The 27659-nt window shown below is 34.5% G+C and overlaps 2 long non-coding RNA genes across 2 annotated transcripts in view; one reads left to right on the top strand and one right to left on the bottom strand.

Annotated features, from left to right (window-relative positions):
• Positions 1-426: 426 nt before the first annotated feature.
• LOC131070398 (uncharacterized) overlaps positions 427-27659 on the bottom strand; it is a 49540-nt gene continuing 22307 nt past the window's right edge. Inside the window, exon 3 of the long non-coding RNA XR_009112317.2 lies at positions 427-779. This is a non-coding gene — a long non-coding RNA (uncharacterized LOC131070398). The remainder of the gene's footprint in view (positions 780-27659) is intronic.
• Positions 7036-7681, top strand: LOC131070397 (uncharacterized). Its single transcript, XR_009112316.2, has 2 exons — positions 7036-7245; positions 7379-7681. It is a non-coding gene; the product is annotated as an uncharacterized LOC131070397 (long non-coding RNA).

Below are 27659 nucleotides of genomic sequence, written 5' to 3'. Positions count from 1 at the left end.
ACCAAGACTAGTTACATGAAAATATTGAGGCCATCAGTAGCCTCTTTCTCCAACATCATCATGGTCTTTGCAACTTCTTTGAGGTCGAGAAGATCCTAAGGCAAAGGGAAAAATTATAGTTTTATGTTGCAAAGATTTAACATCCATATTTAAACAACAAAGCAATAACTTTCTTATATCGAGGTTTGCAATAAAATTGGTAAATAGGAAATTATACTTGATTTTCATTTTATGTTTTTAATCTTATTTAATTATTTTTTATTTAATTCTTACACTAATCTTAGATTAATACAAGGTTCCTATGCTCTCTCACAATAAATATGTAGAGGACTCTTCTGACATTGATGTTGAGCATCTATCACAAACCATAAAACCTTCATTCAAGGGTATTACTGACCCAAAACTAATACAAGACCTTAAACTTGAATCAAGAGGCATATAAAAAGATCAACCACTCTTCTCAACTCCAAACCAATTTCAAAGGTTATATTACATCCCTACAGACCTTCATTCAATATTTGAGATCATAAGATTCACCATAACATGAGGGAACAAATTCTTTATTGCCATGGAATACCCTAGTTCAGGGTTTCATCCTTTAAAAATTGTTTTCACCAAAATAATCACAAATTCTTTAATTCTTAACCAAATTAAGTCAGAAAAAAAGAAATGGAAAGAGAATTTAGAGACCTTTCCAACACATATATCCTTTCTTCATTATGATTCCTCATGTGACCACACCAAATTGCTACAACCGGACTGCTCTTGTCTTCACCAATCTGCTTTTCACCATGAATTGTAGCAAACAGTCATCAATAACTTTTTAAATATTGATCATAACGAAAATCACTCCAGTTAGAATTTATATTACCGAGTTACAAAACTTCTCTCAAATTTGTATCTAGATCCAACGGTTAAATAAAAAGTTATGAGTATTTTTCCAAAACGAGTAACCCTTGGCAGGGTTTTGACAATTTTTGTAAAAACAAACAACATATATTGCCAACTACTCCACAAAAATGAATAAGAAAGGATTAATCTGAAAGATATTTCATTAATATATCATTCAAAAACATCTAAATATAAAAAAATTACACCAAATGTGATCCTCCATGGATCCATGACAATCACAAATTCCTTAAAACTTTATGACAGTTTGAGGGTTTGATGGATAATCTTTGTCAAATCCCCTCCAAACTGCTCTACTCCCTTGATTTCGACCAAACATGGTTTTATAAACCATTTCCAACTTCTTCCTAACTATTCTAACCACCTCATGACCAATGGATTTCATTCTTACACTTTTGTTGCACTTTTTGGCAATGTTGCAACTTTGCAATTTTTATAATTTTTGCATTTTTGACATAAATGACTCTAACCCTTACATGGACACTTTAAACACTTCAAGATGGACCAAATATGATACCTTTGGACAAAATGGCTCATTTATCTTTACATATTATGATTCAATTGACTCAAGTAACCTTAATACATTATGAATGACTCAAATACAATAAAATTGCTCATATTATGACTTTTGACCTCCTAGTATGCTTGTGTGCTTAGGTGCCTCTGCACTAGACATGTTTATTAATAAATAATCTATAATCCATAGATGAGTATTACTTCTAGAATCATTATCCAATCTATCATAATCCTCATTAGACATGCTTACAAGTTTCACCAAATAAGTTATTACTATCCATTGTGTGGACACTCAATTTTACATTCATCATATCTCAAAAATCTAACCTTTAGTTTATGCAAGAACCCTATTTCTCAACTTCAAAATGACAATCTAGCCACAATATTTAGTTTCCAAATTTCTCTTAATTTGAATTTGATAAGTGAAAACTATCATTCAAAAAGTTTTAACAATTCATAACGAGTCTTCATTTAATGTTTCAAGTCACTTAACTGAGATTAAATTTTAATTCCATTGGACAAAAGTTGACCTAGTGGTGAATTTTTTCTTAACTACTTCAAATCAACAATATTTGTGGCTGGCTCATGATTAAGTTTTGTTCTCTAAATTACAAGTACACATAATTAATGTTATTTATTATGCTTCCCCATAAATTTTTAAGACTCGAACATATTTGTAAAGTGGCACAAATCCCATCAAATCTACAATTAACTATTTAATTGCTAGCTTCATTTTAAATAGAAAATACAACTTATTATTGGTTTAATTAATTCAAATGACAAACCTAATAATTGTTTGTGAGCAATGTTTTAATTATAAGTTATTAAATATATGGAGGAAGCCCATTATGAAATCCCATTTAAAAAATAAAATAAAATTATATATTCTTCAGTCATCATGATTCTATGCAAAGTGAAGAAGGAGGTGAATATAGAACTCAACATGGAGGCTTGACATAAACACATGTCATATTGTCAAAGGTTTTTCTAAGGGAAGGGAACTAAAATGTTTTCTATCCAAGTAAAAAGAAGGAAATAATATTTAACCATTATACTATCATGCAAGTGAGAATAGAAGTGATAATTTAAAATCTGTGGGGGGCATATGGGTAAACACTTAAATTGTCCCGCTACTAACATCGCTAATTATTCCTCTACATTAAATTAATTTGATTAATCTAATTTTATTATTCTAAATTAATATTTATCCTTTTCATCATAAACTAATTATTCAAATTCTATTCTAATCATTTAATCATTTAACCATTTCTCTCTTAAATTAATTAAATAACTTTCTTGTTTCATTAATTATGATTATTTACCTTAATTAAAATAATTTTTTAAAATTGTTTAATTATCTAACTATGTCTTCCCAATTAAATAAATTTCATAAATTTATTCAATTAAATTTCCTTCCATTTCAAATAATTCAAATTTCTTCTAATTTCAAATTAATTTGATTTCTTGTTAATTTGCATTTCATCTGAGATTTTCAAATATCTAAATGCAAATTAAATTAAATTTCATGTTAATTGCATATAGCACATGCCTAAATTCTAACTGTCACTGACGTCCACTCAACTCTCAATCAGCTTTTTTTGACTAATCAATCAATCCAGTCTATTGATCAATAAATCCAGTCATTTGATTAATCAATCCAATCATCTAGTCAATCAATTATGTTAACTATTCAATCAAATTTCCCGACTGATCCAACAATTTTGTTCAACTTCCAATAAAATTTGTTATCTCTCCAATCAAGTCAATTGATCTACCAATAAGATTCAAATAGCATGAGTGATTCTCTCTCACCAACTTGTCACATGAAATCTTGACCATCACTCAAATTAGTTCTCAAATCAATCTTAGTCATCCAATTAATCTCTCCATAATCTATAAACTCAACATCAATTTCCCTTTTTCAAAATTCAATTTCTTGCATCGTTATCTTGCAGGTTTCATAGCACAACTCTAAGAGCCACCATACCTCATGAAGCATAAGGACAATGGAAGCAAGGCATTTGAATCCAATAAGGGAGTTTTTTATAATGTTTTTCATTTATTTCTTGTTGAATTCATGAACGTGTTTCCATTGGTATTACATAGGAATATTGTTAATTGAATGCGTTGGACATTGTTGCTGCTAGGATATGTTGTTGTCATTGATATCAACATATTCCTGTGATTTATTGCTTCAGTGGTTGAAGATTGGTTTATTGGGATCATGGTTTTGTATATGGAGTGTTTCTAGTATCAATATATCCTTCTTTATTGGCTTTTGTGATCCAGAAGCCTAATTGATCATATCATATGATCCAGTTTGCAGTTTGGTTTTTTTGATTAGTGCTTTGTAGAGTTCGGTATTTCCTTCGATATATTTCGGTGTGATCAAATCTTGAGTTGAGATTTTGGGAGAATGTTTTGGATGTTCATGTGTATCTACATTTCAGATGGTTCATGATTTGGTTCTCTGCAAGCTACCATTCTAGTCCGAATTGCTACTGTTGTGTGTTCTTGAGTTTCAGATGTTGATCGATGAAGATTTGACAAGTGGTGTTGGTGGAGCTATTGCGGATGCTTCTAATGTGCTTGTTGGTGTTTCCTGATCATGTTCTATTTTTTCTAGTGGTCCTCATTGATTATTTTTCGCATTCTTGGTGGTTTTGTTGAATCGTGATATTCTTTGTATTATGTGGTATTCCTGATGATATAGCATGTTGCGGTTGATCTTGGTGTGATTTTTGATGGTGTTGCATGTTCGAGCATTTGATTTGGATCCTTTTTATGTCATGTATATCATTATATTGGTATTTTGGTTGATCTTTGTATCGTGCAATGTAATTTTATAATTGTGAATTGAGGGTTTAGCCGACCTTGTTGCCAAGGTTGATGATCGGTATATATAGATTACTTAGTCATGCAATTTGTGTATTGGTGTTGTGTCTACATTATCAGAGAGTGGTAGATGTGGTGCAAACAAGTGAATACATCCTTCGGCATTGTGATTGAGAAGAGATTGAAGTGTTGCAGAGAAGACAAATATGCTTAATCGGAATTGTCATTAGGCATTTGTAGATGCTATTCTTTCAGTTCATTTGATTTTGGATTGTTGTTTGAATATTTTGTAAGTCATTGAGACTTCCTTGTAAGGTAGTGTACCTTACCTAAGGGTTGTAGCCTTCCGGGTTATTATATCTTGAGCAGTGAGCTCTAGGAAGTGAGCCTAAATGCATGTGCATTCCCCATTGTAATATTTACGCATACTACTGCATAGTATCATCTTATTATGGGTAGGTTCCCATCATGGTTTTTCTCTTAACTAGGATTTCTACGTCAAAATCGCAGTGTTGTGTGGTGTGCTTTCAATTTACTTATCTTTATTGTTACTACAGTTTATCAGAATTGCATTTGAGGTTAAGTTTGATAATCCAGTGAAAACTGATTCACCCCCCTCTCTCAGTTTTCCTTCATTATTGTTGCTGATTGGTATTAGAGCTAGATCCTCTGGAAGAAGCTTGACCACTTGAGGAGATCCGAGATGGCAATTGGAAGTATCATTTTTAAGAAGGAGAGTTTGAGATTCGATGGAAGTAATTATGCTATATGGAAGAACTGGATGGAGGTGCACTTCAGATGTCTTGGAGAGGATTACTAGAAGATTACAAAGGATGCCTACTATGTTCCTCATAATGGACCGATTACTGTTGTTGAGATCAAAGATGCTGAAAATAACATTAGAGCTAAGGAAGCATTGCCGAGTGCCCTGACTAACTCTGAGATGACTAATTTGATGGGACTTCAAACTACACATGAGATCTGGTAGAAGCTTGAGACCTTTTATGAAGGAGATAAACAATTCAAAGTTTCTAAGTTGCAGAGTTTGAAAGGGAAGTATGAGATGTTGAAGATGGGTGAACATGAGAACATAAACTCCTTTATGGCTAAGGTGAATGAACTTTTCCTATGTATCAAATATGTCGGTGGAACCATTGAAGAAGATGAAATTTTTACTAAGGTGTTGAGATCATTGCCTCCTGCTTATAAACATAAGGTAGTTGATATTGACGAGATCTGGAGTGTGACTACTGTTACAAGAGATATGTTGGTTGGAAAGATTGTTGCATTTGAATTGAGCGAATTTGGTGAATCACATGGAAATTCTGAAACAACATTTAGAGAATCTGTATCTAGAAAGTAGAAGTATGACCTTGATGAATGCAAAATATCTAGATATGAAAGAGAGAGAAAAGAAATGGAAGAGTTATTGTCATGGGGATTTGCACCCGATGCAAGTACGAAATTCCTACAATCTCATGAAACATGGGACTACTCTTAGGATGTGGGTATCCTATAGGGAGAGTAGACCTCCAGATTATAGGTCGGCTTCCTATTTGATCACCTAGAACTAACTAAAAATGACTTAGAAAAGGGATAGAAAGATATGCATAAACTGAAAATTTAACTACTGCTAGGTGATCCACCAATGATTGAAAATGACTTGCAAATGCTTACAAACCTCACAAAATACTCAAATATTGAAGCTATGTAATCTCACAACTCTGTTACTTATGCATGCAAAAATGATTCTTATGAAAGGCTCTGAATTTCTAATGTATACAAAAAGGAGAACAATGAGGTTCTCACAATTTTCATTCAAAAGAATGAAAACACTAACACAGACCTGCACCATGACATAACATTCTCAGCATTCAACATTGAAGGAATTTGATAAAATAAAGGATAACATAATATTTCACCATAAAAATAAAAAACAACAATTGAAAACCAAGAAATGATAAGAAGGAGAATAAACTTATTTATTGAGAAATGTGAGTAATTTGTATTCCAAATCTATAAAACTGCTTACAAAATCTAAATATTACTCATGAAAAATGAGTTACAAAAAGTCTGAAAAACTGTTGCTAGACAGGTACCAAACTCCAGAACTTTTTTTTCAATAATGAGAGAGAAACGATCACTTATACAAAATCCCCCCCCCAAAAAAAATTCAAATTTTGAATTTTGGCTCCAAAAGGGATGAGTTGTAAACTCTACACTAAATCAAGACTCTAACTGCAAGAAAAACCCTCTCAAAATACACAAGGAGTTATCAAAATGAAAACAACTTCCTTGACTCGGATTTAGCTAAAAATCCCTTCAAATCAAGGATGAAACTGAGTGAAACAATGAGTTAAGAGCTTGAAAAGCCTCTTTGACTCAATTTGTATCCAAGTGGACTCTCTAACTGACAACAAATTGCCTATTAGGTGACCAAATCACCTATTTTTACTACAAAAATCTCTTAGTCAACTATACCCTTTCTTTTCAATCAACTTGTACAATTCCAATGCAACTCAAACTCCTATTTTGCATTATAAAATATCTTTTACTTTAAGTGGTTTACTGATTACCACTTTCAATAAAGATTTACACTTAGAACTTAATGCAAAAAAATAAAAGCATTTCTATTAATGACCCTAAAGAGGTAATTCCACCATAACTCTATAAGTGTTTATAAAACACTTAGATGAAATACCAAATTATGAAGAACACGACAAAAAAGGATGAATAGAGTTTTATTTTAATTTGCAAAAAGCGAAAAAACAAACTCTTGCCTTGTCGGGTCTTCTTTAAGGTTTTGAAACCCTACAACAAACAAACAAAAGATGAAAAAGGTTTCATCTTTTTCTATTTGTCTCTCATTGTTTAGAGAGCGGTCGCCATGCTGAAGGTAAGGGTTTGAGGTGAGAAGGCAACTCAGGCTGCCCTGGATAAGTATTAATGCCATTCTTTTGCAGATTTTTGGAAGCCACTACTAAGGTAAGCTTTATTTTACTATAGATTTTAAGAAAATCCTCCATTCTTAAAGTTTAGGAAAACTTTTTGATACGACCTTTGCTATTTGCTGACATTATTCTCCCTTTGTTTGCTTCTACTATGGCTGCCATAAAAGCCCTATGAAGCTGCAAAATTTTATGTTATCTTTGCTGAAGAAAAACCATAGGGAAGAGCGAGGCAAGTATGATCGATGCTCTGTCCTCCTTCTCTCATGCCTGTGAGCTATACTCGTTGATTATGTTATTGTTGCACATTATTCATGCCTTTAGCAAAGGGCAATGGACTATTCTAATACACTCATGGTTGTTTCCTTGATCTTGGGTTATCTTCTCACAAGTATATTACTTTTTTGGCATAGATAACTTTGTAAATTCATTGTCTTTTCACAAGTCAATATCATCTCTCAAGGTCTCTATTATGGCTTTTGTGGTAAAGAATATTTTTAACAGTGATATCTTATCATATTAGACCTCTGTTCACATCAAAAACATCTGGTGCACTGTGGCTAATATTTTATTGTTATTTCTAGCATGGGTCTCAGATTTGCCCTTTTGAATGAGAATTGGCTACTATCATTTACTATGTTTTTGTGGAGCTATGATTATCATTTCACTGTTGGTGCCTGAGTATTCTCACTGCATATGCTCCATTCGATGAGGCTGCATTCTCTGTTTTTGGAGATGACTGGTGAATGGCTACTGTCTTATGACTGGTGAATGGCTCCATTATTCTTTTTTCCTTGAATACACATGCTTTGGATCTATCATTAGCCTTTGGTCACTTCTTAACTAATTTTAGGGCTATGTCACTGCATTACCGAGACTACTCTGTCTACCTTCATGAATGATGTTTTGATGACATTTGTCCATATCTTTGATATGGTTTTGTGTCCTTTAGCTGCCCTAAACACTATGAACTTCTTTGTTGGGACTCTTGACCATTTATCATATTTATGAAATTCATATGCGACTGCTATTGTTGATTGATGCATGCACAATCTAATGTTCACTGTCCTCTTTCACTATATTTTATTGTATTTCCCAAGATCTTTACCACTACTTTCACTGTCAAGGATACCCATGTGTTCACTGTGCATCATGATCTTTCAGGCTTCTACTTTTGTTTTGTTTATCCTATGACTGGCTTATCCCTCCCATGATGGTTTTTTTCTCCGTGACTTGATGGATATGTGATTTTGGTGCTCACTGCTCACTTCAATGCTTTTGTGTGCCATCATGATCTTAATCAATGAATTCTCACTTCTTGTGAGGTCTTAGATTTGTACCTCTACTAATCACCAAACTTCATTAGATCCTTGCATTTGTTAACTTCTACTTTGTCAAGGGCTTGAACTGTGACTGTTGTGGCTATCTAAATTGACATTACCATGGGGTTCTTATCACATGACTACAAATCTATCACTTTTTACTATTGCCTGTCAATGCAGCCCCTTGTAGACTGTCTTCACATGCCTTGGACAGTTATTAGTGCACCTATATGAGATGATGAGCAGAGGTCCCACTTGTGCACAACAAAATTACACTTATAACATTGGAATGCTCCTTGGTTTAGCTTTGTGGCTTACTACTTTGGCTAGGGAACCTTGTCTTGGTCCTTTATTGATTCATCATGAAGCTTGGAGACTGTGACTAACCTTTGTAACAGGTGAATATATCTCTTGACATTATTCTTTTATCATAGAACTTGGATATTACTTTGTAGGATCAATTTACAATCCTTTGACCTTCTGAGTTTCATTACACATTTCCTCTTATGATTCTCATAATGTTATTGCCTTTAAAGGTCTGCTCGATGTATTGTGTGATAGCATTTGCTTACTTTTATCCTAAGTGTTATGTCATGTAAGAATATGGTTGTCTTATAAATTATGCCACTGTCACAAAAAGCTCTTAAATAATTCAAAGCTCTTGACTGACATCAACATTCTAATGCATTTTTTCCTCAAGATATTGATGGCTAGAAATTTATGATATCTTGTTTGAAGACTTCTTAATAACAATACATTATGGATTTGACTTTGTAACATGAATAATTTGTCCTTTGAATAGAACTTTGTGCATTCACTGTAGTTGAATTTTAAGATGTTGCATTCCTTTTGAAGTTAACCTCTACTATGTTCATGGCCTTTTCATCACTCTTTACTACAAATATTTTAAGACCCCCTTATCATGGTTTGTTATAAACCTTGCTTTCATTTTTCAAGGAAGACTACTCTTGATACTATCTTGACACTAACTGACGAATGCATTGGTACTGCTCATTGTGATTGAAAAACTTGTATCATCATTGTTCTTGTTGAACTCCAAGGTACTCATTGTCATTGTGCTTGTTTAGGACTGCAAACTAGATGATAGTCATAAAATTATTATACAAAATGGCTTGAGCAAAGTCATTGTTCTCTTCAATGTAGACTATTCTCTGTTGTAAATGGCCATTGACATACTTGAATACTTTGTCATTGTGTTTGTGATACAATATTTTATAGCCTGGTATGACTATTGACTATAAGAAATCAAAGGTGTGGAATGCATTCCATATATTTGTCAATTTTGAGTTGTCTTCTCATTCTCATAGCAGCCCTTTGTTTAGTATTTTTTTATTTTTTTTTGATCGATAAGAGGCCGAAGCCAAGAATTTTATTAATCATTTTGAAATTTTACATTACTCCACTTGTGCGGGCGCCGGTAGGAAAGAGTGGAGGTGAGAAAACCTCTGGTCTTTCCCGGGACCGTAGTCCAAATAATCTTACATCAATATACAATAGCTTCAAATCTTAATAACACATCATCACCCCGGGCTAGGGTAAGCAGGTGGGAGGGTGTTTCTATTTTTTTCCCCTCCCTTACAAGCCCTTGATTACTTATTTCAGTTATCATTTATCCCCTGACTTCTTGAGGCATGGCTCTGAAGTTGATCTCTGATTGCATATCGTATTCGTTAATTGCCAAGAGATATCCATGTTTGTCCTGCAAGGTTAGTTTCTCAAACACTTGACAAAATTGTTAGTACATTTTAGTCTATTATTTCAAATGAAATTTTATCTATCAAGCTAGAAAATTTCCACAACCAAATATCCTGTAAGGCCTATCCTCTCAGATCTTATACAAAGAGATTTAAACAGAACCTTAAACATAGTTGGATATTCCTCATTATCCCAATTTGTAGACGATGTTTCAAACATAAGCTGAGTTTTGAAGAAAATGTACCTCTCTTGATTGAATTTTTACCCTTCCTTAAAATAAATCTCCAGTTTACCATCTCTTGTTTGTGCTCCTGGATGCTATCCCTAGTAATGGATAAAATCCAGGCTACAAAAATAAGAATAGGTAAATGAGATTTTGTCATGCCAGGAATCGGCATACCCTCCCTCCCTTGTAAATTAATACCAGAGAGGGTAACGGGGTATATGATTATTCAAGGCTGGATATAACCTCTATCTATACCCCGAATATTTTGCATGTATGCCACATATAAGCCACAGTCTAAGATTTGTCAGAAGGTCACCCCAAAATAGAGAATTCTTCAACAGATGGCACTTGAGCACTACAGCTAGTGTTTATTGTTCAAAATAGGCTAAACACATGAAAAAATTGAAGCCATTATTTCCCACCCTGATAGGATTTCCACCAATGTGAATAAATACCAATAAATGAATGCATTCATATGCTTATAAATATCTAGAGTATATATTCATATTACTGAGTGTCCAAAATAGAATGCTAATATAATGGTCCTATTTTCCCATCTACGTGTCTATATAAACAATCATTCCATCATGCCTATTTTATCTTAGTACCTTTAAAATTAGCAGTTAAAGCAAACTATTTTAATGTCCTGTAGGTTGCTTAAGTTTGTTTTTAGGATTCGACAGTGTTAATATTTCCTCCGAGGTCTCTGTTAGCTACAAAATTAACACTGTTTTACTGGAAATAGTAATATGCTAAATCGCCAGTATAAGCCAAACGTTTAGTATCAAAATTATCCCATACAAAATTAACTCTGTTTTACTATCAAAATTGTCCCATGCACTCATCAAGGGCCAAAGCCTACTCACTCCGACCCAGAAGACGTGGTTGTAGCTTCCTCATCGTCCAGAACCAGGCCCTCTGCCTTGAGGAAGTCCTCAAACCAAGTAGGTTTTGGAGGGTGTTTCACATGAAATAAATACAACAAAAAGTTGACATTCCTGTTAATTGCATCACTCCTCTCCCTGGTGAAGGTCGCACCATCCATAGAGATAATAGGAAGTCTAGGAATCGACCTATTGTTCCAAATGAGGATGTCATAGTCTCTTGGCCTTGGGATTGTCCATTCGTTGTCAATGTTGACTAAAACCTGCTCCAAATCACCTAAGATTGAGGCAATGAAGACCTCCTTACACAGAGCACCTGTGTCCTCTCAATTTTTGGTGGAGGTAACCGTCACAACAAGAAATATGGTGGCCACATCCGAGTTAGCTCTGGTTCTGTCTGAATTTGTGAGAAAGTCCGAACCAAGGATAGTCTCAACCGCATCAATAACTAAGGTATGGGGAAGGCGTATGATGCGCTTGAGGTGGTCCTTAGTAATAGCGCCCTCAAACGCCATTTACCTCTTAGAACTGCATAATTTGATCGGGGTATGCATCACCTGCTATTCTTCAATCCTAGGTCTTGTTGGATTAAAGAGCTTCTAAATTTTAACCTGAAGGCTTGGTTTAATAGCCGTGTAGGGTAATTATGTGAAAGTTTGAGTTTTCTCAGCCACTCTAAATTCATGCGAGCCTTAAGCCCACTTTGGATGTTTTTTATTGGTTTAGTAATAATGCCATATCCTTAAATGATGAGCCGCTTGTGGGAAAATCGTTTTGAGAAGCCAAATTTAATTTTGGTGGATGATCAAATGAGTTGCTGATACAAAAAGCCAACAAGTACACCTTACACCACAACCCTGACCTGTCATAATGGCCAGGATTTATTGGGGATCATACTTGCTATGATGATCAGGCACTCTTAATTGGGGGTTTATTATTATATAATTTATATTTAGATATGAGTGCCCCCACCTACTAAGCTAATAATTGACCTCTGCTTCGTAAGATGAAAAGTTTAAACCTTTGGGCAAAGTGTTTATGAATGATACCTAATGTATAATCATAAAATCTTGATAAATTTGTATATTAATAAATCTAAGTTGAAGATTTATCTGTATGAAATGTTATATAGGTATATTTTCATTTTGTATGTGTAGATATAAATATGATAATATATATTAATTGTTATGTTTGTTATATAAATATAAAATTATTGGTTTCGGATTATAAATATGAATTAATATATATATATATATATATATATATATATATATATATATATATATATATATATATATCTGTGTGTGTGTGTGTGTGTATTTATCTGATTATGATATCTATATATTAATTCTGATATGTTCATTATATAAATATTTTAATTATTAGTTTCGGATTATATATATATATATCCTTTGATATATATATAATTTATAAATCCTCCGATATATAAATATATATATATATATATAGATGTATATACATATATATGTGTATATAGATGTATATACATATATATATATATACGTGTATATATCTATATATATATATGTATATACACATATAATATATATGTATATATCTGTGTATGTGCATATATATATATATATATATATATATGTATGTATATATATATATATGTATGTATATATACATATATATCTGTGTGTGTGTGTGTGTGTGTATTTATCTGATTATGGTTTATATATTTGTATATTTCTGTGTATAAGAAAGTTTGAAAAAATTGTCGAGTATGTTAGTAAATTAATATGGGGCCTCAAATGATATCAATCAAAGGATTTGGAGGATAGGTTCTCTCTTTTTCTCCTATAGGTCTTTGTTCCGACTGATTTTATGTATATGATAGGGTACAGGTTATGAGCCATTTATGTGACTGCTATCATATGGTATGAATACTGTTATAGTTATTTGTTGTGTGTAGATGTGAAATGTTGTTTTAAGGATAAATGTTAGGAGCTACGTGGATTATTGTCTTACCTTCAGCCCCCATGTTAGCCAGGGAATCAGCTCTTTTGTTGCCTTCCCTGTAGATATGATTAAAGATGACCCCGCCAAATGTTTTGATGTTTATCATTATCTTAGCCAGGGAGGCATTTAGCTTCCAATCAGGCATTGCCCCTTTCCTAAGGGCATTGATGATAATGGTCTAATCCCCTTCAATGACGATCCTCTTAATATTGAGTATAATGCATAGGTTTATTCCTATAGCAAGTGCTTGCATTTCTGCTATATTGTTTGTGCATTTACCAGAGGGGAGGGCCATATAGGCCACCTCATCCCCATTTGAATTATGAAGGCTGCTTCCAAGACCAGCACTCCCCGGGTTGCCCCTAGAAGCGCCATCAAAGTTAAGTTTAAACCATCCAATAATAGGGGGAAGCCACTTGCATTCCTTACGTAATATTAAGTTGGATGGTGGGCCTTTACCAATGAAGGGGGGTATCTTTAAACCTTTCCATCTTAGTTTCATTTTTTCATCCCAATAGGACATATTGACATCTCTCTAGTAATTGGAGGTCTGGTTATTTATTATTTCAACTATGGTGGCTTCAATTTTATTGGTCAATTGATACCATTGCATTTTACTATCTTTGAAAATCATCCTATTTCTTGCCTTCCAGATTTCCTAGATTATAATGGAGGGGGAAATGTGATAGTTATGATACTTAATGTAAGTACAGATCCAATAGCCAATAAGATGAGAGGGGGGGGGGGTGAATCATACAAACTTAATCTTCTATAAAAACATCAGATTCAACCTCGGTAACATATACTTCAATAATATAACCAAAACTGTTAAACATGCAAACTCAAAAGCATATAAACACCATAAACCTCATAGCACCAGATTTAACGTGGAAACCCAAATAGGGAAAAACCACTGTGGGATTTCAGACCCACTAAGAAATATACTCTTCTAGAGTATGTTCGGTTAAAAGCAAATCCTGTTAAAGATTACAAACACATTGCTAGATGTGACCCGGTTAAGGGATTTCCCTCAGATCTTTTAGGATCTTCACCTTGTTAGAAGTGACCTTGTTAAAGGATTTCAAACACTCAATCAGAATGTCACCTTGCTAGAGGGTTTTACAAATAAGACTGTTAAGTCCACTCGGTTAAGAGATTTTCTGTCACTTTCACAAAATAACAGTAATAAAATTCTATCTGCAACTTCACATCTAAAATGCTAAAGCAGATTCTTATTTGTTTAATACAATCTAGACATAGAACTAATCTTGTCCATCTGCTAGGCTTCTATACTATGTTATTCAAACAGGTCTTCAAACTTCTGTGCTCGGTAATCACTATGTAGCATCCCTATGCATACACTTGCCCGCATACATTGTTTATCAATAGTTTCCTATTTATAAACAATTAGGTAACCGCTTAATCTCCTTGATCACATTTCCCATGATCAATCATAGCCATCAGATCTTCAATCTTGTCCAAGTTCAATGCATCTTTCGATCTAAAAACGTTTTACCCCGCCTAGGAACTTGCATATATTTTTTGGAACTTGTGCCAAGGTATTGCGGTTCAATCTGCATTGTAGATTTTCATGCCGACTTTCCATTGCCTTAGATTCTTAACAAACTTCATGCACGACATACCGATCATTTAATCAATTCTAGCTCATCAGCTTCCTTCATTAAATATCGCCTGTAATCATTTAATGCATTCTATTATAGTTCGGTTACAACTCGGTTATAACTCAGTAAATACTAAACTTCACTCGGTAGACATTCTGCCTTCATTAACCGATAGCGATAACCTTAGGGTTTACCGACTAGGTTCTTTGTTTGGTAACATAGATAGTATTATCCTTACAATTTACAACATATGTATGATGTCAAGACAATCTAAACATCATGATCTCATCATTGTCTGACTCGGTAATAGTTGCCCATTGAATACCTTATTCATCCCCTTATTCATCATAATCTTTCCCCTATCTTTTACCAACATCTTTATATTCTTTAAATCATACTTCTCAAGATATGGCAACATCATACTGAATTAGAAAATCAATTTCTTGACATCAATGACAAAATAATAATATCAAGACAGTAAACATCCTTAATCAATTATATCCATAATCATCAACAACCTTCTTAATATCCTTATTGAAATGTCAACAATCTTTCATTGTCTGTTATAATGCAATATTGCCAACAATCTCCCCCTTTGGCATTGATGGCAAACCAATTGATTTGACCTTAAAAGATTCGGATTGTTGTGATTCTAAAATGCTGAAATGCTCTCTCCCATACATTAGACTTCTCCTCTTTTCTTTAGTCTTCTCCATCGATATTAGTCTTCTCCCCCTTTGACAACAATGCCAAAAAGTAAAGAACTAAAACATAATTTCTTTCTGTATGAAGTGATTTCCTGCTGTTGTGTATCAAGTCTGTCTCGGTCAGAGCATTTTATCTTCAATTCCTGTTTCTTGTATTGTTTCCTATACACCTTTAGAAAACATCCTAAAGGGTGTAAATCGGCATCAACTCCTAAAAGATATTCGATAGAGTCATCGGATTGATGCTTTCACTGAACTCCGTCAGTGAGTAGAAGATAGGGGTAGGACCCCTAACTTACTTCTGAGATATTCAAAAGTGTCCCTTGGTAGTGGCTTGGTGAAGATATCTGTTATTTGTTCCTTTGTGCTAACATACTCCAACACCACTTTCTTCTCTTGAGCTTCTTCTCTAAGATAATGATATTTGATAGAGACATGCTTTGTCTTAGAATGCATAACAAGATTTTTTGAAATATTAATGGCACTAGTATTGTCACAGAATATAGTTACTGGCTCAATAACTTTTTCATTTATACCTTCCAACAACTGTTTGATCCATGCAATGTTAGTACAATTCAATGTTGCAGCAACGTATTCAGTTTCTGTTGTTGACTGTGAAACACATCCTTGTTTCTTGCTAAGCCAACTCACTAGTCTTTCTCGTAAAAAGAAAGCTCCTCCACTTGTGCTTTTTCTGTCATCAATGTTGTCTGCCCAATCAGCATCAGTATAAACTTTTAAATCAAAATTATTTCCTTTTTGATATACTAAGCCATAATCCTCTGTGCCTTTCAAGTATATAAAAATTCTTTTGATTGCTATCATGTGTGTTTCCTTAGGATCTGTAAAGAATCTTGCAACTATACCTACTGCATGTGCTATGTCTGGTTTGCTGTGAATAACATATTGTAGTTTTCCAATCATGGATCGGTAAAGTGTCTCATCAACAGATGTAGATTCATCATTCTTTGATAATTTACAGTTGGTAGTCATAAGAGTACTTACTGGTTTTGAATCCTCCATTTCAAATTTCTTCAAGATTTCCTTTATGTACTTGGATTGAGTAACGAAAATCTCATTTTTCATTTGCAGTATCTGTAAACCTATAAAATACTTTATCTCACCGATTAATGACATCTCAAATTCTTTGCTCATTTCATTTCCAAAGTTCTTGCATAAAGAGTCATTTCCACACAATATAATATCATCAACAAATATGGCTGAGATCAGTATTCCATTTTCATCATTCTTCATGTACATATTGTTGTTCTCACTTGTCCTTATAAAACCAATCTTAATCAAATGAGAGTGCAATCTTTCATACCATGCTCTAGGTGCTTGTTTCAAACCATATAAAGCTTTGTTCAATTCACATACCTGATCTTTATTATTGTCTTCAACAAATCCTTCAGGTTGTTCTATAAAAACTTCTTCTTCTAATATTCCATTCAGAAATGCAGATTTGACATCCATTTGATATACCTTGAAGTTTTTGAAAGCAGCATATGCCAACAATGTTCTCACTCCTTCAAGTCTAGCAACGGGTGCAAAAGTTTCACCATAATCAATTCCTTCTTCTTGAGCATAACCTTTACAAACTAGTCTTGCTTTGTTTTGAATGACCTCTCCTTTTTCATTTAGCTTGTTTCTGAAAATCCACTTTGTACCGATTACATTTTTGTCCTTTGGTCTTGGGATTAGTGTCCATGTGTCATTCTTCTTGATTTGATCAATCTCTTCTGTCATAGCATTTATCCAATCTTCACTGTTAAATGCCTCTTTCACTATTCTCGGTTCAAATTCAGATATCAAACATGTGTTTTGTCTTAGTTTGTTCCTTGTCATCACTGGATCATCCTTATCTCCTATAATCTGACTTGGTGCATGATGTCTTCTGACATACTTGGCTAATACAGGCTCGGTAGGCTCTGTATGATCTTCTTCATCACTCAGTAACTAGATATTCTCTTCATTTTCTTCAACAGTCTTCTCGGTAAGACTTCTCGGTTGAACATAGACAAATTCATCATAGTCTTCTGGTTCCTTGGAATTTCCTTCATCATTTCTTTCTGCAAATTCATCAATTTTCACATTTACACTTTCTACTATTTTGTTAGATGATTTGATCAGACATTTAAATGTTTTTCTTCTAGAAGAATAACCTAAAAATGTTCCTTCTTCACTTTTCTGATCAAACTTGTCATTTCTATTATCTTTGTGAACATAGCATCTACTTCCAAAGATTTTAAAATAACTTACATTAGGTTTCTTATCATACCAAATTTCATATGGTGTCTTCAAAGTACCTTTCTTCAATTGTACTCGGTTCAAGGTGTAAACTGTTGTGCTTATTGCTTCTCTCCAAAATGTTTGTGGCACCTTCTTTTCAATCATCAGTGTTCTAGCACAATCCACAATAGATCTGTTTCTTCTCTCAGCTATTCCATTTTGTTGTGGAGTTCTCGGTGCAAAGACTTGTCTTTTAATACCATGATCATTGCAAAATAAGTTGAATTCATCAGATGTGAACTCTCCTTCTCTATCTAATCCAAGACATTTCAGTTGTCTTCCTATTTCATTTTCAACTCTTGCCTTGTACCATTTAAACATTTGAAAAGCTTATGATTTATCTTTTAAAAACATTACTGACATCATCCTTGAATAGTCATCCACAAATAATATGAAATATTTATCACCATAATAACTTTGAACTTTCATAGGACCACAAAGATCAGTGTGCACTAGATCTAAAATTCCCTTAGAGGTGTAAGACTTAATTGTAAAGCTTGATCTTGTCATCTTACCCATCTGGCAACCTCGACACATAGCATTCTCAGGTTTTTCAAGACTCGGTAGACCTCTTACTCAGTGCTTCTTGCTTATTTTGATCAGATTATCAAAATTTACATGAAAAAACATTTTATGCCATAACTAGGTATCATCTATCTTTGCATACAAACATTTGTTACGAGTTGAGTCAAGGTGAAATGTGTTATCTTTTGTTTGTGTCCTGGTAGCAGCTAACTTTCCATTCTTGTCATGAACTTTGACAATTCCTTTCTGAAATTCTATTTGGTAACCTGTGTTGTTTAGTTGTGCTACACTCAACAAATTGTATTTCAAACCTTCAACCCAATAAACATCATTGCATCTTGCATTGTCAAGAAGTGTTATAGATCCTTTACCTTTCACCGAGCATGGTGCATCATTACCAAATCTAGCATAGCCTCCATCATAATCTTCTAATATAACAAACTTGTGTTTATCTCCTGTCATATGATGTGAGCATCCACTATCTATGATCCAAGAATCATTAGTGTTTATGTGAGATATTAGGGCTTTTTCTTCATACCTTTCTTCATCTGATCCATCTTTGATAGCCACATAAACTACTTTCTTTGTATCAGGTTCATCTGATTTGTCATCATTAGATTCCTCATCAACTATTAAGCATGTCTTTCTATCTCTTCCTTCTGAAGTCTCAGTGTCCTCTGTAATGATTGTCTTTTTGTCTGTCATCTCGGTAATCTCTCTTTTCAGTAAAATCTTTGTCAGGACAGTTAGAAGCCATATGTCCTATTTTATCACAATTGAAACATTTCAAAGGTAGTTTTCCTTTATACTTACCTTTGCCTTTCGATAACCTTTTGGCTAATAGTGCTTCAAACTCTTCTTGCTTTCTGATTTCCTCATGCAGTTTATGTACTTCTTCCATGTTCTTATGAAAGCTTTCACTTGCTCCACTGTGATCTCCTTCAGAGTACTTATACTTTCTTTCATTGAAATCATTAGATTCGTCAAGATGAAAAGAACTAAATGCAGATACAACTTTATTTACCGAAGAACCACTGTTATCAAAGTTACTTAACTCAAATGCATGTAGCTTACCAATAGTAGCATCTAAAGAAACTGACATATTAGGTACAGACCTCAATTCATTAATTGCAGAGACTCGGATTGCATAAACCGGTAGAAGGGTTCTCAACAACTTACTTGTTATATCCTTTTCTTCAATAGTTCCACCTGCTCCTTTGATTTGATTGACAATCTCCTTTAGTCTTGTACTGTACTGAGTTATGTTCTCACCTTCATTCATCCTCATAGATTCAATTTGTCCTCTTAGACTATCTACTTTTGCTCTTTGAACATGTTCATCTCCTCCTTATATTGATATGAGCTTATCCCACATAGCCTTTGCATCATTGCAGCCTTCTAGATCATTAAACTCTGAATCAGTCAATCCAGATGTTATTTCAATCATTGCTTGAATATGTTCTTGCTTTGCCTTTATCTCTTCCATAGTCAATGGATAGGTGTTCGGTGTAACAAAATCATTCTCCAGATAGTATACAACATAATCTCCAACTCCCGATAGATGCAACTTCATCCTTTTCTGCCATGTAGAGAAACTTGACTTGTTTAGTTTCGGTGCATCCCTCTTATACATCTTTAGATCTTTAACTCAAGTGACTTTAAACTTTTCTTCCGGAGTCCAGAGCTCTAATACCAATTGATAGTTCTGATACTTAATGTAAGTACAGATCCAATAGCCAATAAGATGAGAGGGGAGGGGTGGGAGGGGGGGTGAATCATACAAACTTAATCTTCCATAAAAACATCAGATTCAACCTCGGTAACATATACTTCAATAATATAACCAAAACTGTTAAACATGCAAACTCAAAAGCATATAAACATCATAAACCTCATAACACTAGATTTAACGTGGAAACCCAAATAGGGAAAAACCACTATGGGATTTCGGACCCACTAAGAAATATACTCTTCTAGAGTATGTTCGGTTAAAAACAAATCCTGTTAAAGATTACAAACACATTGCTAGATGTGACCCGGTTAAGGGATTTCCCTCAGATCTTTTAGGATCTTCACCTTGTTAGAAGTGACCTTGTTAAAGGATTTCAAACACTCAATCAGAATGTCACCTTGCTAGAGGGTTTTACAAATAAGACTATTAAGTCCACTCGGTTAAGAGATTTTCTGTCACTTTCACAAAATAACAGTAATAAAATTCTATCTGCAACTTCACATCTAAAATGCTAAAGCAGATTCTTATTTGTTTAATACAATCTAGACATAGAACTAATCTTGTCCATCTGCTAGGCTTCTATACTCTGTTATTCAAACAGGTCTTCAAGCTTCTGTGCTCGGTAATCACTATGTAGCATCCCTGTGCATACACTTGCCCGCATACATTGTTTATCAACAGTTTCCTATTTATAAACAATTAGGTAACCACTTAATCTCCTTGATCACATTACCCATGATCAATCATAGCCATCAGATCTTCAATCTTGTCCAGGTTCAATGCATCTTTCGATCTGAAATTGTTTTACCCCGCCTGGGAACTTGCATATATTTTTTGGAACTTGTGCCAAGGTATTGCGGTTCAATCTGCGTTGTAGATTTTCATGCTGACTTTCCATTGCCTTAGATTCTTAACAAACTTCATGCACGACATACCAATCATTTAATCAGTTCCAGTTCATCAGCTTCCTTCATTAAATATCGCCTGTAATCATTTAATGCATTCTGTTATAGCTCGGTTACAACTCGGTTATAACTCGGTAAATACTAAACTTCACTCGGTAGACATTCTGCCTTCATTAACCGATAGCGATAACCTTAAGGTTTACCGACTAGGTTCCTTAGGGTTTACCAACTAGATTCTTTGCTTAGTAACATAGTATAGTATTATCCTTACAATTTACAACATATGTATGATGTCAAAACAATCTAAATATCATGATCTCGTCATTGTCTGACTCGGTAATAGTTGCCCATTGAATACCTTATTCATCCCCTTATTCATCATAATCTTTCCTGTGTCTTTTACCTTCATCTTTATATTCTTTAAATCATACTTCTCAAGATATGACAACATAATATTGAATTAGAAAATCAATTTCTTGACATCAATGACAAAATAATAATATCAATACAGTAAACATCCTTAATCAGTTATATCCATAATCATCAAGAACCTTCTTAATATCTTTATTGAAATGCCAACAATCTTTCATTGTCTGTTATAATGCAATATTGCCAACACAATGATCCATAAATTTTCAAACATGCAGCCAATGTTTCGGATTGGCCAAGCATGGAATAGATCATAGATATTATTAGGAATAGGGGTATACCAAATCAGCTGATTTTTTAACCATCCCCAGCAATTATGAGCATAATCACAGGTTACCAGGAGATGGTTATAATTTTCTTCTTCTTTTTCACATAATCAACATCTGCTAGGACCTTCATATCCTAGTTTCCTAAAGGTTTCATTAGTGAGGAGTCGATTTTGAATAGCCATCCATGCAAACAGGCCTGCTTTCGGAAGGCACCTTTTATCCCAACAAAGAGTTAGGGGTAGGTTGTAACAAGGGTTATTATCTTTATTCAGCAGTTGTTTATAACCATCCTTAGTTTCGTATTTCCCCTTATTGGATCCAGCCCATATCAATTTATCTGTTTCAGAATTTAAAGCAGCACTTCTTGAGGCTAGGATCCGAGATAAGAGGGATCTTTCCTGGGTTAGAATGTTTAGATAATCCATTGATTTCCATCTCCATGTTTTAAGGTGCCCAATGTTGAATTCTTCCACATAATCTTTTACATGCACACCCCAGAGTTCTTCAAGGATGGGTATGATCTTATTAAAGCTATGAAGAGTATTTAAGGGAGGATGAGCCCCCCAGGAGTCTCTCCAAAAAAGGGCATCCTGCCCATTACCAATGTTCCATGTTAGCTTGTCTATTATGATATCTCTACACTCCAGCATAAAGTTTCAGATTCTAGAACCTTTATGAGGGTGGATTGTCCTGAAGATGCTTATAGGATCTTGGTTATGCAGGTATTTATTATAAAGGGTACATGCCCATTTGACTTTGGGGTTCGTATACATTCGCCAAACTATTTTAGCACCCAAAGCTTTGCTTTGGATTTTTAGATCTTTGATGCCCAAACCCCCCATCTCCTTAGGCAAGCATATCTTATACCAAGTGATCATTGGAAGTCTGAATTTGTCTTCAGAGCCTTGCCAAAATAATGTCCTTGTGTGTTTTGTGATCTCCTTTCTCTTAGATGCAGGAAGGTCCATGCATGAGAGTTGGTAAATTGGCATAGTTGAGAGAACCGCCTTGATCATAGTGGCCTTATCAGTAGAGGATAACCATTTTCCTTTCCATGAGGATATCCTATTTGTGATTTTGGAGACAACCTGATCCCATAGTTTGGATGATCTAATACCCTTGTCTAAGGGGAGTCCCAGGTATTTACACGATAATTCTCCTATTTTGTATTTAAGGATATTAAGGATTTTCCTTTGGAGTTCTTTATTTGTGTTAAAAAAGGTTATGTTGGACTTCAAAGTGTTGATTTCTTGTCCAGAGATGGTGGTGTAGTTGTTTAGGATTTTTTTAATTACTTTTGCTTCTATAGAATTGTTCAATCCAAACAACATGGTATCATCAACAAATTGTTGATGGGTAATAGGTTCCATGTTATAGGTAATTTTAATACCGGTTAGTTGTTCTATTTCTCTATCCCAATTGAGCATTCTTCCCAGTGATTCTGCCATGATGATGAAAAGAAAGGGGGAGAGGCGATCCCCCTGTCTGAGACCTCTAGAGATTTCAAAAAAGACTTCTGAGGCCCCATTGACTAGGATTGAAACCCTAGGTGTAGCAATGCATTCAAAGACCAGATTAATCCATTGCTTATTAAACCCGAAAGATTCAAGACATTTGCAGAGAAAGTGTCAGTCTACTTTATCATAAGCTTTTTTAATATCCAGTTTGATCATCATGCCTGGTACCTTATTGTTTTGTACTGAATGGATAGCTTCCTGAGCAATGATTATACCATCATAAATGGATCTGTTAGGCACAAAACCTGTTTGTTCCTCACTGATAATTATGGGGAGAAGGTTGTGTAGTCTATTTGCCATTGTTTTTGTGAGTAATTTATAAAGGGTATTACATAATGCTATTGGATGAAAATCCTCAAAACTATCCACTGTCTCCTTTTTTGGGATTAAAGCTATGAATGTGTTGTTTAGCTCTCTAAGAATTTTCCCTGAGTTTCTCATCCCTTCTAAGGCCTCTGTGATTTTCTTACCCATGAAGCTCCAACATTTTTGCAAAAAGTGTGTTGGGAACCCGTCAGGGCTAGGGGCCTTATCCGAACCCATTTGAAATAAAGCTAATTCTACTTCTTCCAAAGTTAGTTTTTTATTAAGCATCAAGTTGTGTTCTTTAGATATTAATTTCGGGATGTGTTTTAAGAATTCGCTCTCCTTAGTCCATTTGGAGCCTTCACTGTTGTTAAGGATAGTCTCAAAATACTCAACTGTTGGCTTGGCTATCAGCTCAGGATTATCACTGAAGTCACCTAATACCAATTTAATCATGTTGATTTTGTTGATAGCTTTGCACTGTTTTGTGCTATTATGAAAGAAGCTTTTGTTTCTATCCCCAGCCTCTAGCCAATGATCCCTAGATTTTTGTTTCCAATATATTTCTTCTCGGGCTAAGATTTCTGAATACCAGGCCAGATTGATTTTTTCCTTTTGATATAGAGTGTTATTCATCCCATACCTGATTACTTCCTCATTAGTTTTCTCCATTTCTTTCTCAATCTCTATTTTTTGTGTGAAGATATTACCAAAGTGTACTTTATTCCAGATTGTTAATTGTTGCTTTATCTTTTTAGGTTTAGTTACTACTTTGAAAGTCTTAGAGCCTATGACTTCAATTTCATTCCACCACTTTTCAATTAGTTGTAATAGATTTTCATCCCTGAGCCACATTTTTTCAAAGCGAAAGGGGGTTTTGGTTGGCTTTAGTTCTTCTGATATAATTAATTGGACTGGGAAATGGTCTGATCCTGAGAATGGGAGGACAGAGGATTCAAACGACTGTGTCAGATTTCCACAAAGGAAGAATCTATCAAGTTTTTCTGCAATGTTGCGAAAACCTTGTCTTTTATTATTCCAAGTGAAAGCTTCATTTCTGGTTTTTAATTCCAACAAGTTACATTTATGAGTCCAGTCCTTGAAATCCAGACATGATTGAGTCATTTTATTATTACCGCCCCATTTTTCCTTGGGGTCCAAAATTGCATTGAAATCCCCACCAATTAATTATGTTTGTTCAATGTCACTTAGAAGGAAATTCTCAATTTCATCCCAGACTTGTCTTTTTGCTTGTGTTTGGATAGGACCATAGAAATTAATTATAATTAAATTTAAGTTACTTTTGATGCTTATAACCCTGCCACACATCCAATTTGGGTTTTTGCATATAAGTTTGAAGGATATTTGCCTAGGGTCCCATATGATGGCCAATCCACCTGATGCTCCACAGGCAGTTTGTCCTTCAAGTTCTCTAATACCTAATTTTTTGTTTAGGTTTGTTAGTTCGTTGTTATTTAGTTTGGTTTCTTGTATTAAGAATAATTTTGGATTATATTTAGCAATCCACCGCTTAAAGATACACTGCTTGTTAGGGGCATTCATACCCCTAACATTCCAAGTAAGGAGTTTCATAATCCTGTGGGAAGGTTCTTCCCCTTCCCTGCCTCAAAAAGGTTTGTGATTTTAGTCTGACCCACAATGCTTCCAGCTCTGGTAAGTAATTCAGAAATTGATTTTCTCCCACACTTTTTTAGGTCAGAGGCATAATCCGGGGGTGAGGAGTTCTCAATGGTTTTAGGTATCCCCAGGCTATCCAAATTCTCTAATGTGACCTCATCAATGGGGTTTTGTGCCATATCCTCGATTATGTCAATTTTGCATAACTCTCAAGCTAGCAGTGTTTTTTGTAATGCTAGTTCATCCTCATCAGCTACTTCATCAATAAATAGTTCAATGAGGTCATTTGTAACTGAGTTGCCAACATACTCAAGTATGCATTTATCTTCTATTTCCCTCCTTGCATCCTCATTCATATCCTTATTGTTGTTATTTATGTTATTGTTGTTCTTTCTCTTTTTTTTAAGCCTTTAACCATATCTTCTTCATTCGGAACAAGGTTGTTTAGTGCTTCAACCTTCTCCTCCGAATTTTCATTGTAATCTGATGAAGCCTCCTGGTTAACAGGGTTGGCCTCTGACCTTAGGGGGCTATTAACTAGACCTTCATCGCTCATTTCCATGGATACCATGTCTGCTAATGGTGTAGCATTTTGCAAATCACTTACTTTATTCATTATATCTATCCTTCGTTGTTCCCTCACTGGTTCCTTAAGTGTGTTTTCACTTTTAATTTTTTCTTTTTCACTTACTACCTTTTTATGAATGTTTTCTAACTTCTTAGCCTAGGGATTTTGTTTGTTAAACACAAAACCACCCATAGGGTTGAATTTTATGTTTAAATCCACAACAGTCTTAGCCTTAGAGCATTCTTTCTTTGTATTCTGAAAAGGGGGGATTACAGTCCTGGATGTGAAGCCATCCGTGAGGATCTCTGGTTGAATTTCATATATTGAGTAGTTTGTGATAATTTTGATGGGTTTGAATGTTAATTTTCCTATCTCAACGTTGGCTAGAATTCTGATATCAGAGGATTCCATGTAATTATCCTCCAAACCCTCAAACCCTCCTAAAAATTCCCCTAATTTTGTAAGGACTTGACTATGGATTAATTCTACTGGAAGATGGGGAAATTGAAACCATTTTGGTACCCTAATTTTCTCAAAGTCTGTGGGGGAGAAATTGGGTTTCCAGTTAAAAAATTTGAAACAATAACCTTTAAAGAATCTATGATTGTTTCTAAGTAAATTATTTTTGAGATCACCAGAATTGCATTTGATAAACAAAAAATCATTATCTAAGCGAGTGATACTTATCTGATTTCCCATGGTGGACTACAACCACTGAAGGACCTCACAGGTAGATGCTGCAAAACCAAACCATTTGCCAAAGAGCTCTCGATCATTGTAACATTCCCACAATTCATCTGTATGTTTACTGCTTATTATCATAATGTTATCTGTGTTGAAGCATGACGACTTTTGGATGTTTGTAGGACATTGCTTAGGGAAGAAACCCTCTCTTCTTTGGGTGGGAGAATTTGAACTAATTAAGAAGGGTTTTCTAACCCCAAGTTTAGTTTTGTTTGCCCCAGAGGCCACAACATCATGTTCTCGAGAAAAAGTCTCTGCTTGGGAGAGGGGAAACCTGGAAGACCATCCTCTATTAGGGAGCCAATTTTTCGGTAAAACCTATGAATTATTGTGAAAAACCCCCTTCTTTTGAGAAGAAGAATTTGCTTGATTTTTACAGGGTATCCTCGCGGACCGCTGAGTCTGTTTCTAGACCGGTTTTGCCATAGAAGAGGAGGGACCTTTTGTTTGCCCTAGGTCAATAAGTAGGCCCTTTGGAGCCCCCACAACCAATTTGCTAATCTCATTGAGCTTTAAAATTGTTGAATTTTCCCCTGTAGCACAAGAATAGGATGAATTCAAGGCATCAAATCTGTTTGAGGTGCTTATGGCATTTTTATGGACCCCCTAAGGAGAAAAACCAGTCTGCCATATCCCGTGAAACCTCCCCTGCCCACGGGGGTGTTTCGAAGGGTTTGCATAAAAGCTTCTTCCGTTTGCATTCATTCACATTTTTCAATATGTTCAAAAAAAATAAGGAAAGGTTAATTTTTATAAATAATTAGCCCTTTGTTTAGTATTACTACTCAAGCAATGAATGCTTTTAATTGGCTATACTTTGGCTATACTTTGACTATATTTTGTCAATGAGGGTTTCCTTTGACCATGTAACAGTGATATCATTTACTTACGCTCATGAATGTCTTTGTTGCATTTCTTTGTAGGATCACTGTCATCTCAAAATACAAAACATTGTATTAAATTTTATGTTACTCCATGCATAGTGACTACACTTTGTCCTTAGCATAACCTATTGTGACAATAAAACACTGCTTAGATTCTTATGTGTGTTGCTCATACACTATTT

The sequence above is a fragment of the Cryptomeria japonica genome, chromosome 3, assembly GCF_030272615.1.
Source record: "Cryptomeria japonica chromosome 3, Sugi_1.0, whole genome shotgun sequence".
NCBI classification, from domain to species: Eukaryota; Viridiplantae; Streptophyta; class Pinopsida; order Cupressales; family Cupressaceae; genus Cryptomeria; species Cryptomeria japonica.
This window is presented reverse-complemented; position numbering and strand designations above follow the sequence as displayed.